Below are 13,960 nucleotides of genomic sequence, written 5' to 3'. Positions count from 1 at the left end.
AGGTGAGGAGATGGCCAGCCATTGAGTAGGATCAGAGCCGAGTGTGGGTTCTTTCCCCCTTCAAAAGGAAGGCACAAGGAAAAGGCTGGCAGGAGGCATGGAGCCACTCACTCCGAAAGCAGCCAGCCCTGCTGAGTTCCCAATGGAAGGCGGTTCAGCAAGAGAAAGCTCTGATTGTAGGTCACCAGGACTCAGCAGGGGCTGGAGGTGAGACTTTTGGAGGAAGAGAGACTTGGGGGAGAACAACCCAGAGTGGTGGCCTTGCTTGTGTCCCTGGGTGACCCTGGAGAGGCCAGTCTTAACTTCTGGACCTCAGCAGAGAGCTCGGTGGTACAGGTCTTTCGTTGTGACTTTAAATTCTGGGGCTTTTGAAGTGCTCTATATCCCAGAGCAGCTAACTATGGAGCTATGGCCTCACATCTGACCAGTCTCCCAGGTTAGTATTCCCCATGTCGTGGGGCAGCAAGACTCCTGGGTGCATAAAGGGTGACCTGAGGGATGGCCTGACTGTCTTCCACGGGGAGGGGGGACTGGGTGGTGTTTCCTCATTGCAGCCTGCCTTGACTCCAGTCTTCAGAAACAGGAAACATCAGGGGAGGCATGGTGTCAGGTTCGATGCTGGTTTTATTTTAAGCATAGAGAGATTTCCGTTGGGCTATTGACAAACATCTGGGTCAGCACAGCTGTCTGTTTGACACCAACCCCCAGAGTCCTTAGAGAAAGAAGGGGAAACTGAGGACAGGCTCTGCCCACTGCAGATGCAGATTGAGAAAGGCACAGGAGGGCAGTCACCTGCCACTGGTGGGTTTTCATAGTCCCCATGCTGAAAAAGGAATGGGACTGTGGAGAGATCCAGGCCAGCCTTGCATAGTGATGCCTCAAGATGCTAAAGACCACCCTGCCTTTCTGGGTACCCTGTTGGCTTGGGTCAGGGTCCCTTTCTGACTGTGATCCTCAATACCCTGGCCACCCAGGAGGATAGATGAGCTGGCTGCACCTGTGAAGAAATTGGGGTTCTGGCTGTTCCAGCACTTGGGAGGCAGAGGCAGAGGCAGGTGGATCTCTGTGAGTTTGAGGCCTGCCTGGTCTACAGAGTGAGTTACAGGACAACCAAGGCAAAAAGAAAAAATTAGAGACATTAGGGTTCTGATTCCAGGAACAGTGAGTGAACCCTGTTCCTGGAGGAGGGGTTAGTGCTGGCCACACCTCTCATTGGTACTCAAGGTGATGCTTGGAGAGGCAGGTGTGTGGTCTTAGGGCAGAATGTGGAACATGAAATGGTGGAGACCTTGTGAGCCATCACAGGGCAGGACTGAAAGACAGCCTGGGCCACAGTCTGTTCTTCCAGACACTCCACAGCCAACATCACCCTCGCCCTCCTCCCTTGGCATGTGCCCAAGCTCTCTTCCTCACCAGTGTTATGGTTGAGCATCTCCTGGGTACCTATATCAGACACCATCCCCATGCCAGTGTGTGGAGAGGATGAGAATTCTGGTGGAATCTAAAGCAGGTATGTCTAGGAACCTCAGTTCTGGAAAGTATTACTGGACGTAGCAATGGGGCTGGACCAGGTTTGATTTCTCCCCACAGGTGCTGCCTCATTTTGGGAGAGGGGCCCAGTCTTCTAAGAATCTGTGGAAGCAGCAGGCTATAAGGGGCCTCTCTTCCCAGCAGCCTTAGGATCTGAGGTAGCAGCTCCTCTATTGTTCTGCTTCCATTGTAGTGTGAGAATCAGGAGTCTAAGCCCAAGTGCTGCTGCTGTTCAGCCCTACAGAGGTCCCGCAGCTGCTGCCCTGGCTGCTGGGGCTCCCAGCCAGCCTGGCCCCAGCTGCCGGGTGCGTAATTAGGCAGAGATGAGACCTCCTTTCTGTTCCTCCCCATCAGCTGACATGACAGCTCGGAAGAATGCAATTCGGTGATCCACTCCAGTACTGGAGATGTAAACGGCTCCTGGGAAAAGCCCCATGGACTGGCCTCAGTTTACCCTTTGGCAGAGAGTGGAATGTAGCTGACTGTAGGGGCTGTCTTTGGTGAAACCGTTATTTCTTCAAGCGAGGCATCCCAGGAGATTCAGGGCAGACCTTCCCATCAGTCCTAGCATCTTTGGTGTAGGGGAGCACGGAGCAGTGAGGAGTTAGGCGATTGGCCCTTGACCTCTGGGTTCTCAGAGTACAGTGGGGACATAGGCAGCTACCCCTCATACCCAGAAGGTAGGTGGTCTGTCCAGGTGTGGACAGAGCTCTCCTGCTAGCTTGCTATTTTGTTTTGTTTTCTTAGCTTTGTCTTTTTTAGATTGATTTTATTTTGTATACATGAATGTTTTGCTTGCCTGTGTGTATGTGTCCTACATGGGTCCCTGGTGACTGTGGAGGTCAGAAAAGGGTACTGGATTCATTTGAAATGGAATTATAGATGGTTGTGTGTCACCATGTGGTTGCTAGGAATTGAACCCAGGGCCTCTGCAAGAGCAACGAGTACTCTATACTGCAGAGCCATCTCTCCAGGCTCCCGGCTAGGTTTTTTAACAATATTATATATTTCAAGTAATGCAATGGCCCATTCCCCCAGTTTGTTATTAGAAAACCTTGGTATATGAAGAAATATACAATGAACTCACCCACCTCCAAATGTACTTTAATGTTACTCTGGATCCACCTATCTATTAAATCAACCCTTCTTTTTTTTAATATTTATTTATTTATTTATTTATTTATTATGTATACAATATTCTGTCTGTGTGTATGCCTACAGGCCAGAAGAGGGCACCAGACCCCATTACAGATGGTTGTGAGCCACCATGTGGTTGCTGGGAATTGAACTCAGGACCTTTAGAAGAGCAGGCAATGCTCTTAACCTCTGAGCCCTCTCTCCAGCCCCCTAAATCAACACTTCTTAACAAAGTTCTCAAATTAAAGTGTGAGTATCAGCACTCTTCCTTCCAGGGTATGCCATATTATTGTATATGATGTTTGTGTGCATGCGTTTGTACAGGTGAACTTGCCTACGCATGTACATGTGGAGGCCAGAGGCTCACATCTGTTGTCTGCGTCTGTTGTTCTCCGTGGTGTTTTGCTTTTTGAGATAGGGTTTCTCACTGGACCTGGAGTTCCCCATGTTCAGCTGTGCTGGCTAGCCAGCGAGCCCTGGAGATTCACATGTGTGTGTCCCTGCCATACGGGGGTTACCGACACTCATCGCCACACCCAGGGTATGTCCCCGACCACCTGTGTGTGTCCCTGCAATGCTGAGGATCCGAACTCAGGTCCTCACGCTTGTGCAGCACACACTGTATTCACTGAGCCAGCTCCTCAGCCCTCGTGTCGTTTGTTTGTTGTTTGTTTTTAGCAACAGTGAAACTCACAGCTCTTAAAAGGCCACCACTTTGTGAGTTTGGCCAAGTGTGTCTTGTGCCCCAAGTCCCGCCACCGTCACCATGGAAAGCTACCTGTGTCTCTCCCCTCCCACATCCTGCTCCCACCTGCAGACTCCTCTCTGCTTATAAATGGGTTAAACAGGCACCATGAAAGCATCCTTCCCCTTCCAGCCTGCATCCTCCCGAGCAACCACTTCAGTTCTTTCAGTAATTTTTTTTTCTTTTAATTTTTGGTATCTGCCTTTGTATTGCTAAGGAGCTTTCCCCCCTTGCTGCTGGTTGATTTGGGACAATTATCAATTGGCTTTGCCATCTGGTGCCTTTATAGTGAGGGCAGCAGCCTGCTGGCCTGGCATGGCTCAGCCCTTCCTTCCCCTCACTGGCCATGGGGGTCAGTTTTCTCATTCGAAAGCAGTCCTGTCCTTTCAGGTGACTGAGCTGCTGGGAAGACATGCATTCATGTGCTTAGCATGATGCACGAGCCTGGCAGGCGTTCAAACTTCCTTTTGGTTAATACCAAGGAAGCTGCCTTTTATTTGCGTGCTTCTCTAACGTGGTGTGCCCCAGTTTTTCATTGTGATTATACAATGTTTCGGTCCAGCTCTACAAAGGCTGTCTCACACCCCGTATCTCCTTCGTGTTTCCTTCCATTGTTTCCCCACCAGTTGCTGTTTGCTTGGCTTTTCTTGTTTTGCTGGTGCCTCCTAACCCGGCCATGATTCCCTCAGTTTTCCCAGAGTTGTATGACAGACAGCCGTTCCTTTATTGGTTTCAGTCTCCCTTCTGAAACTCTTCAAATGCTTTTTGAACAAACCGTCCTCGTGTCCTTTAAATTGGAGCCACTCTTAAAAATAGAACCTGTAGGATGCTTGTAAGAAAAGCATCCGTGAGAGCCCACGAGTGCTAGGAGCCGAGCTGGGGACCAAGCAGATGGGAGCTAGATGGGTGACCACGGCCTTGGCCAGGGCATCTCCAAGATGGGTAAAGATGCTGTGGCCCCTGCCCTGCACCTCTCCATCCACCTGGAACCCAGACACATTCATATGTACAATGGGGATCATTTAGTCGCTGTGCAAACATTCATTGATCTCAGGATTTGGGGCTGTGTTTTGGGTGTTACATGTATAATGATGGCCCTGTCTTTTGGGGGACCTCAGAGAGGGGTGTGGGATAGAGAGGAGGCTATAAAAGGCAAGTGAGCAGGAGTAGGTGGGGAATGGGTACAGGAGAACCCTGAGAAGAGACAGGCCAGATAGGCCTGAGGATTTGTTTCCATGCTAGAAGGGTAGACCGACTGCTTGTTCTAGGGCTGGAATGGGGAAGCCTGAGATATTTGAGCTAAGATGTGAAGCTAAGGTTAGGTAGGAGCTAACCGAGATGAAGGGTAGAAACAGAAAAGGATTCTAGATGTCACGTGCGAGGGCCCTGTAGCTGAAGTATAGAGAAAAGGTGTTTGGACCTGGAGCACCAAGCCGGGTTCTAAGGAGCTGTGGGAGCCTTTGAATAATGGGAGAGCTCATCCTGCCAGACAGCCTGGACTACATCCTCATGTTCACCCTGTGCTGTTTCTCCTCCATATCCCATGCTACCTCCTTACTGTTCTAGGAGCACACCAGACATTTCTGCACAGGGCCTTTGCACATGTTGTTTCCTGACCAGTGCTGGGGACCCACATGACTCATTTTCTTCACTGTTCAGCGTCTGTCTGTGTACCTCCTCCGAGAGCCCTTCCCTGTCCATGCCTGAGTTCACAGCAGAACCGTCAGCTGTGGCCTCTGGGCCCCTCTCCTGCTTTAGTTGCACACAGGCCACATGCTGTGGTATGTTACACACAGGCCACATGCTGTGGTGTGTTACACACAGGCCACATGCTGTGACTTCACTAGAACTGGAGCTCCATGAGACAGGGGCTTGCCCTGCTCTGGTGTCCCCTGCCTCTGGGGTTCAGATTCTATCTGGATCTTTCCTGTTTCTTCTTTTCCCAGTTGTGTCTTGAGGCGAGAGAGCAGCTCTAGACTGGGATGCTTAGCCCCAACTTTGAGAAGCAGAATCAGTGGCAGGACAGAGCTGGCTATCTGCCTGGCCTCTGAAAGTTGAAAATAGCATGGCATGGCCCCTGGTGAGGCCCCTACCCTTCTATGGTGTCCTACTGGAGCAGGGGAAGGGGCAGCTCTGTATGGAGCCTCCCTCTGCCGCCTAACTGGAGCCTGCTGGAGCCAGGTCACCTGACAGCTGCCATGTTCTGAGGCTCTGCCCGGCAAGCTGGCCTCCTCCCCACCTGACCACCTTCCCTCTGTGTCCATGAGGGGTGGGATAATCCCTTAATCCTGCAGTTTGAGAAGCTTGCTCTTGCCCGGGGCCTGACTTCACTCCTATACTGCTTGGCTGGTGGAGATATGGGATTAGCTAGGATGTCTGCCTTTCTGAAGTGGCATTCTGGAACGGAGCATTGCTACCACGGGAGCCCAGGCAGGCCTGCTCACCCCTGCCAGTGGAGGGGTATGTGTACATGTGTCTGTGTCTTGCTTCCAAATAATGTCCTCTTCTCTGTGGTTACTTGGGATTGGTGAGGTTGGGGGCCAAGAGCACACGGAGTCACAGGGAATTCAGGCTCCAATCCCATTTTGGTATCTCCCCAGAGGGTGCACTGGCCACCCCTGCTGTTCAGCCCAGCAAAGGAGAGGTGCCACCATCCCTGACACTGTCAGGAAGAGCATCCTAGTGCCACATAGGAGTTTCCAACTTTGGTTTGTTGTCAAGATTTAAACACTTGAATTGTTGGAAAGGAAACCGTATACCCACTCGGTAGTAAATCCCTCTGTAACCACGGACACCCAGAGCAGGGTGGGGACAGGATCAGCATGGAGCAGATATGGTCTCCATTATGGTCTCAGAAGGGGGAGTCATATGCTTGAGGTCATAGGTAGGGCTGCCTCAGTTGGTCCCTCTATCTGGGTATCTGTGATCCCTCCACAGACGTGGGTGTATGATGGTGGTAAATGAAGAGGCCTACCCCAGCCCACCGTCTCCACCCAAGAACACCCAGTCTCCTGAGAAGTGGGGCTTTAGAGCAGGCTCAGAACCTGGTGTCCCCTCACAGTTTCAGTGTGGGCAAGCAGGTGAGCTCAAACAGACTACAGATATCCCACCAGCAACTGTGGGCTGTTCTTTCTCACACCACTGCTGTGCTAGCAATGAAAAATGGCCGTCTCTGAGAAAATGCTAAATTCAGGTCACGTTGTACATGAAGGCCTATGTAGCAGTCAAAAATGCTCTATGTACATTTGGTCTGCAGCCACAGAAGACTGTTCAGGAGCAGTGTTGGATGTCTGTGGGGACAGGAACACGGCTGCAAAGACATGGGAGGTCTCCAATAAATGCTCTCCCCCGACCCCTGGAGATGGAATTCCCTGGCTGACCGGGGTCACTGGTGGGAGGGAGACTTCTTCCTTTTGTGCCTTTGGAATCCAAATTTATATAAGTCGCATATAAATTTATTATCTACGCAGAAAAAGTAAATAGATTTAGAAGGAAGTAGCCAAGAAGCCAACATAGACAGACAGGCCCAGCTGGACGCCTGGGCTGCCTTTTGGGTTTGGCCCAGCTTGGCTACGCGGCTCCACTTCTAGAGTAATATTTTGGTTTTCACACCCACGGGAAAACCCAGCCAATGGGCATCAGGTTCTGTGCTGGGTGCCCGCCAAGCCTGGTTGTGGGTATGACGAAGTCCCAGGAATGGCGTGGTCTACATACCTGAGGGATGATGCAGTTTGAGCCAGAGGGATGAAGAGATGCCACTTTTCACAGGCTCCCAACTTGCCACTGTAGTTCTGTGCACGCCAGTCCGTCCTTCCGTCCTTCCTTCCTTCTGCCCACCATTTTTCCTGTACTCAGTAAGGTACCCTCTCAAATAGGCCCTGCAGGTATAAAGCAGTGACAATCCCTCTTGTGGAGCTCAGGTGATAAAACTTTTGGGGTCCTACATAGATGTGTGTACCAGACTTCTCCACAAGCCCCAGTTTCTACATTTGCTAAAGAGTTGAGTGTTCGGGGTAGGACTTACCCCCAACAGTTGACTGAAGACTGAAATTCTGTTTCTGCCTCTTGCTTGCTGTGTGGCCTTGGAGAAGTCACCCATGCTTTCTGAGTCCCAGTGTTCTTCGCTGCAACATGAGATAACACCTACCATGACAGAGAGATGCAGGTCAGAGGGTACGATGCCCGAAAATGTCAGCTAGCCGCGTCTTCATTATCACGCCACCAGAAGGAACAGTGAGCAGAGCCTCCCAGGTTGAGAGAAGTTTTGTTTCCATGGTGACAAGTGCCGTGGGCTGGGCTGGACCAGACTTGGGAAAACTAAACTAACTAGTTTCCTTCCAGCCTTTTGGCTGTTTGTGCAGCTAGCCTGGGGTCACAGCACTTGGAGTCAAAGCACAGGGGCATTATGGGGGAAGACATAGACTGTCCCTAACTCCTAGACTCATCAGATTCCATCGAGAACACAATCACCTGTGTACATGCTGAACACACTGTGTGGATGTCACCACAAAGGTCCTGCTAACCCCAGCTGCTTTACTACGTCCACAGATGCCAGCTCTCTCTGGATATTACATCAATGTCCCATGATCTGGCTAGGCAGACAGGGCAAGGACATGTTCAATGTTAAACTGCCACTTCATGGCTGAATTAGAGTCTGAGGCAAAACCAAAAAGTGGGTGCTTTTTGCTTGGAACTTAAATGGGAGTTGGGATGTGAGGGGGAGCTTTGTGAACCTGACCAAAGAATTTTGAAATGGTTTGCTCTTCTGTGGTGTTGACTCCTGAAACAGTAACCATCAGGATGACACACCATCAGCTAAGTGTGGGTGGATCCCATCTGATTGGCCTTGCATTTGGATTTTGGGTCCTGCTGTGCATGTGTGTGTGCGTGTGTGTGGTGTGTATGTGGCGTGTGCGTGCCTGTGTGTGTGAACTATGGGCTAGGCACCATGCTTTGTGCCTCTCTTCTGTTTTCACTGAAGCCTTACAACCCTCTCAGACTGCCAACATTTTCACTTCCCAGATCGGGAAGTCAAGGCCTAGAGAGGTTGAGGTGCTAACATAAAGGTTCAATAGCCAAGATCTAAAACCAGGGACTATGATCGTGCCTAGTGGATTTCACCACTGGTCTCTGGCTCAAGGGTGGGGAGGAAAGATTGGAGGTGGCCTTGCTATGCACAGATGAATTCCTACTGAGGAGAAGCTGTGCGTTGCAGAGGCAGGAGGTTGGAAGACATTTCTCTGTGGGTGGGATAGAGCCACACGGTGAAAGGACAGAGTCATCAGCACAGTTGGGTGGAAGGGTGTAAAGACCTGAGATGGAATGGCATCTTGTTGACTGCCCCACATTCATGTTACTGGTGGCAGTTCAGGTTCAGCAAAGCAGCATCACCATGTCATTGGCTAATCCTGTCACAGTGAAGATAGGGCAGCATGGTCTAATGGTTAGGGCCATGTGCTCAGGAATCAGGACCTGTGTGTGGTGTATGTATGTGCACATGTGGAAGTTAGAGGTTGATGTTGAATGTCTTTCTCAGTTGCTCTTCACCCTATTTTAATTAAGTAATTAATAATTAATTTAATTGACCTATTAATTATTATATGTATGTGCATGATGTGTGTGTGTGTGTGTGTGTGTGTGTGCATGTGGGTGTGTGAATGTGGGTATGTGCCACAGTGCATGTGTGGAGAGTGTCTCTGTGTAGCTCTGGCTGTCCTGGAACTCACTCTGTAAACCAGGCCAGCCTGGAACTCAGAGATTCAACTGCCTCTGCCTCCTGAGGGCTGGGATTAAAAGGGTGTGCCACCATACCTGGCACCCACCTTATTTTTTGAGGCAGGTCTCCCTCTGAACTTGTAGCTTACTGTTTAGCACCCCCGAAATCCACTTGCGTCTCTATCCCACAGTTCCGAGTACTGAAATTACAGATGTGCACCGAGCCCTACCGTTTACGTGGGTGCTGGGAATCCAAACAGGCCTTTATGTATGTCTAGCAAACACTTCACCTACTGAACCCTCTCCCCAGTCCCCAAGAGTCAGGGCTCTGGCTTTGGATGTGACATCCTCCTTGTCTGGACCTCAGGCTATGGGAAAGTCACTCATTCTCTTGACCCTCAGTGTGTTTGTTCTAGTTTGGTTTCTGTTGCTATGGTAAAACAATGGCCAAGAACCAATTGGGGAGAACAAGCTTTATTTGCCTGAGAGAAGTCGGGGCAGGAACTCAAGCAGGGCAGGAACCTGGAGGCAGGCACTGAAACAGAAGTCACAGAGGAGAGTGCCAGCTTGCTCCTGGCAGTTTGCTTTCCTACACAGCTCAGTACCACCCATCCAGAGGTGGCGCCACTGACAGTGGGGTGAGCTTCCTCACATCTGTCATTAATCAAGGAAGTCAAGACCGTGAGGGATGCGTCCATTCACGGAGACAATGGGACTGATCTAATGTGAGCTCACCAAGGCCAACTGGACTGGGACTGATGGAGCATGTAATCAAACTGGACTCTCTGAACGTGGCTGACAAGGAGGGCTGGCTGAGAAGCCAAGGTCAATGGCACTGGGTTTTGATTCTACTCCACGTACTGCCTTTGTGGGAACCTGGTCTGTTTGGATCCTCACCTTCCTAGACCTGGATGGATAGGGGAGGAACTTGAACTTCCCACAGGGCAGGGAACCCTGACTGCTCCTTGGACTGGAGAGGGAGGGGGAGGGGGGAATGGGAAGAGGGGAGGAGGTGATAATTTGTAAAATTATATAATTTAATAAAAAAAAATCAAAAAAATCAAGGAAGTCTCCTCTGGTTTATGCGTAGGTCATTGGGACAGGGACATTTTCCTAGTTGAGGTTCCCTCTTCCCAGATGACCTGAGATTGAGTCGTTTACAAAAACCTCAACCATTACAGCATTCATCTCCAAAACAGATTTAGACCAGCCCTGAAGGGCTCCTGCTTGCCTCTGCGCTTACCCTGCTCTCTGCCTCTTTGTTTTCCCAAATCTGTCCTTTCCTTCCTCAATAGACTATAGTGCTGGCCACTCTTGAAGCTACTGGCCACCAGAAAAATGCAAATAAGTAGCTGAGACTTCTCCAAAATATCCCTAGGAGAGGCTTGTACCACGGGAAGGAAAGCCCTTTGCTTCTTTCTCTTCTTGCCTAGGGCTCAGGCATTATGGCTAGAGCCCAGTTGCCATCTTGGATCAAAAAGTTAAAAATGGATCACTTAAGTCAGGCTGAAGCAACCTGAGGTTAGGAAGGAACTAAGGTGTTGACAACATATGGAGACTAGATCAGCTCTGCTCAGATTCTTTCTGTACTTCTTTAAAAAAAAAATGAACAGCTGGGGATGAGATGGCTCATTGGTTAAGAGCACTTGTTGGTGTTGCAGAGGACCTGGGTTCAGTTCCCAGAGCCTACAGGGTGGGGTGGCTCACAACCATCCATAACTCTAGTTCCGGCCTCCGCGGCACCAGGCATGCATATGGTGCACATACATGCAGACAAGAGCTTATACACACAAATCTGAAAACGGCAGAAATTCCCAGCGATGGACTAGAGACCTGATTCAGGGCTAAGAACACTGGATTTTCCTCCAGAAGACGGGGGCTTGATTCCCAGCCTCTGCATGGCAGCCAACAGCTGTTTGTAACTCTAGTTCCAGGGGATCTGATGGCTTCTTCTGGCCTCCGTGGACACCAGGCACACATGTGGTACACATACATTCATGCAGGTTAAACACCCATACACATAGAAACAGAAAACTTGTTTTCGAGCAATTTTGTATTTAAGAGTTATTCCAAAAGTCAGGCCTAGTGGTGCATACTTTTAATCCCAGTACTCGGGAGGCAGAACAGGTGGCTTTATGTGAGTTTGAGGCCAGTCTGGTCTATGGAGTGAGTTCCAGGACAACCAAGACTATGTAGGAAGCACTGACTCAAAGAAAGAAACCAGACAGACAACAACCAAAGAGTTATTTGAAAGCTAGTGCAGTTTCTGCCCGTTCCACAGCGCTTCCCCCACCGTTAGTGTATTAATATGTGTGGGCCCCGGTAGGGGTGAAGCTCTATTCACCCAGGGGTGAAGCTATTCTAAGGAGAGACACTTGTCTCTCTCCTTTGGGCTGCTACACCATTAAAATCGTGGCCCTTAAGAAATTGGGATTCCCCAGGAGTCCCATGCTGGGAAAAGGACAAGGATGTGGCAGACTAGCGGAGGAGGAATTGTCTCCAGGAGAGAGATTTCACTGCTCAGTGATGCGTACCTCTGCCCTTCCATCTGAACATAAGCCTCATGTCGGGACCCCAAGAAGGGCTTGTGGGGAGGGGACCTTAGTGGTCCTGGATGTCGTTGTTCCTCTTCCCAGTGGGAATTGAACGCATTTCCTTTCTCGGCTTTTCACTATGACTTTCTCTTTAACTGGCCTGTTGAGAATGGGGGTCCACACCTGACTTGTCAGAACCCATGTTCAGACCTTAAGAACCCATATACTGCATCCATCAGTAACATCATATGGCATGCATCCCAATTAGCCAATATTATCACATTATCCTTAGCTTGTAAGCTTACACCACATCACGGCTCTGGGTTTTGGGCTGCTTCCCACCCAGCTGTCGTGTCTCCTTTGGCTCCTCTGGGATGTGGAATACTTTGTGAGTTTTCAGATTATTTCCCGGTGTTTGGGCTCTGTGATTGGTGAAGGGCTCTACCCTCTCCTCTTGCCGCCTTTGGGTGTGCTCTGAGAAGGACTTACTAGTCCTCTGGCAGGTTGTCTGTCACAAATACCACTCTGTTTTCATCCTCTTCTATCCTAACTGCAGTCCATGTTTTGGGAGTGGGCAGTTCCATTGGACTGGTCTGGGTAGCCCCTTGTGCACATGCAGAATGCTTCTTCATGGGAGTTTATCTCTTCTTCATATCTCATAATTGGTTTATGTAGACAATGACTCATACATATTTATCTGGAAAGTTGGAGTCCACCGCTGCCCCCCGGGCTTGTGCAAATGATGCTGTCTGGTCTTTAGTGCTTCGACTGGTTCTGCAGACTCCTTGACGTGGGAGAGCAACACCCTGAGGTGGGCATCTCCCAGCAGCTGTGTGAGAGTCCTTCCTCTTCCCTACCGTGGAGGCCCCTCCAAGCCTGGCATTTTTTATCCCTTCCCTCTGACATTCATATTTTCTTGTCCTGACTAACAGGAGGGACCAATTGCCCTGACTAACAGGAGGGACCAATCGCCCTGACTAACAGGAAAGGCCAGAGCTAGACCCAGACAAGTACCATTAAACCCAGCCAGGCTGCTGGAGGATAAAACTCTGAGCTGGCCTGCTGATTGCAGCTGCTGTGGATGCATGGTCAGTCAGAACCTGCTGGCCCCTCCCCTTCAGAGTCTGTCCACACAGCCAACAGGACCAGGCAAATCCAGAGGTCAGACCCTGGTCCTCACACACACTCTAGCACCTTTTTTTTTTTTTTTTTAAAAAAAAAAAAAAACAAAAAACAAAAAACAAAAAACAAAAAAAACCAAAACAACCACCATAAGCCATCTAAGTTCCAGTGAGGCAGGTGATTTTTCTTAAATATAGCAAAAAGCGTAACTGCTAAATGAGGGCGATTTGAATTTTCCGTTTTGTTTTTGAGACAGGGTCTCATTATGTAGCTCTGATTAGCCTGCACTGGGATCTTCCCTCCTCAGCCTCCTGAGTGCTTGGGACTTCAGCCATGTGCCGTCACCTTTACCTTCATGCTCCATTACATGCCACCCAGCCTGGTAAATGGAGGGGATTGCATTTCTCCAGGGAGGGCGAGTTCTGAGAACTGACTTCCTGAAGCAGGGAAAGTGTGAGTGCAGAGGTGAGGCGAGTCAGTAATGATAATTATCCAGAATTATGCAATACTTTTTTGTTTCTTTTTCTTTTTTTTTGAGACAGGGTTTTCTTTTCAGTTTTAGTGTGTGTGAACACATCCGGTCTTTCCTCCTCACATGCCTGCCGTTATGTAGAGGCACACTTAGGGAAAAGTGTAAGCACGCTGCGTAATCTGATGGGAGTACTGCAAACTGAACACAGCTGTAGCCCTCATGGAGGCTGGGAGGCTCCTCCCACGGGCACCCCTTCCACTGAATTGACCACCATTCACTCATTTCGTCCTGTTGCTTCTCAGAGGCTAATGTGCGTTCTGCCCTCTGGCTCCTGTGTCCCTTAGACCCAGGGACACAGAGGTAGGGGTGTTAGATAATCAATGGGCTCATTCTCAAACTGTGTTCCCATGGAGCCCCGAAGTCCTTTCCCAAATAGCAGGAGAAGAGCAGATTCCTGGATTGGCTTCTGTGTTTGAAATGGGCCCAAGAGCATTTGGGTGCCATATCTGAGACTCAGTAGTGACAATGAGTAAGAAGAAGATGAAGAGGAAGAGGAGAGGAAGAGGAAGAGGAGGAAGAGGAAGAGAAAGAGGAGGAGGAGGAGGAAGAGAAAGAGGAGGAGGAGGAAGAGAAAGAGGAAGAGGAGGAAGAGGAGGAGGAGGAAGAGAAAGAGAAAGAGGAGGAGGAGGAAGAGAAAGAGGAGGA

Source organism: Arvicola amphibius, chromosome 5 (genome assembly GCF_903992535.2).
Source record: "Arvicola amphibius chromosome 5, mArvAmp1.2, whole genome shotgun sequence".
NCBI classification, from domain to species: Eukaryota; Metazoa; Chordata; class Mammalia; order Rodentia; family Cricetidae; genus Arvicola; species Arvicola amphibius.
Note: the sequence above shows the minus strand (reverse complement) of the source record.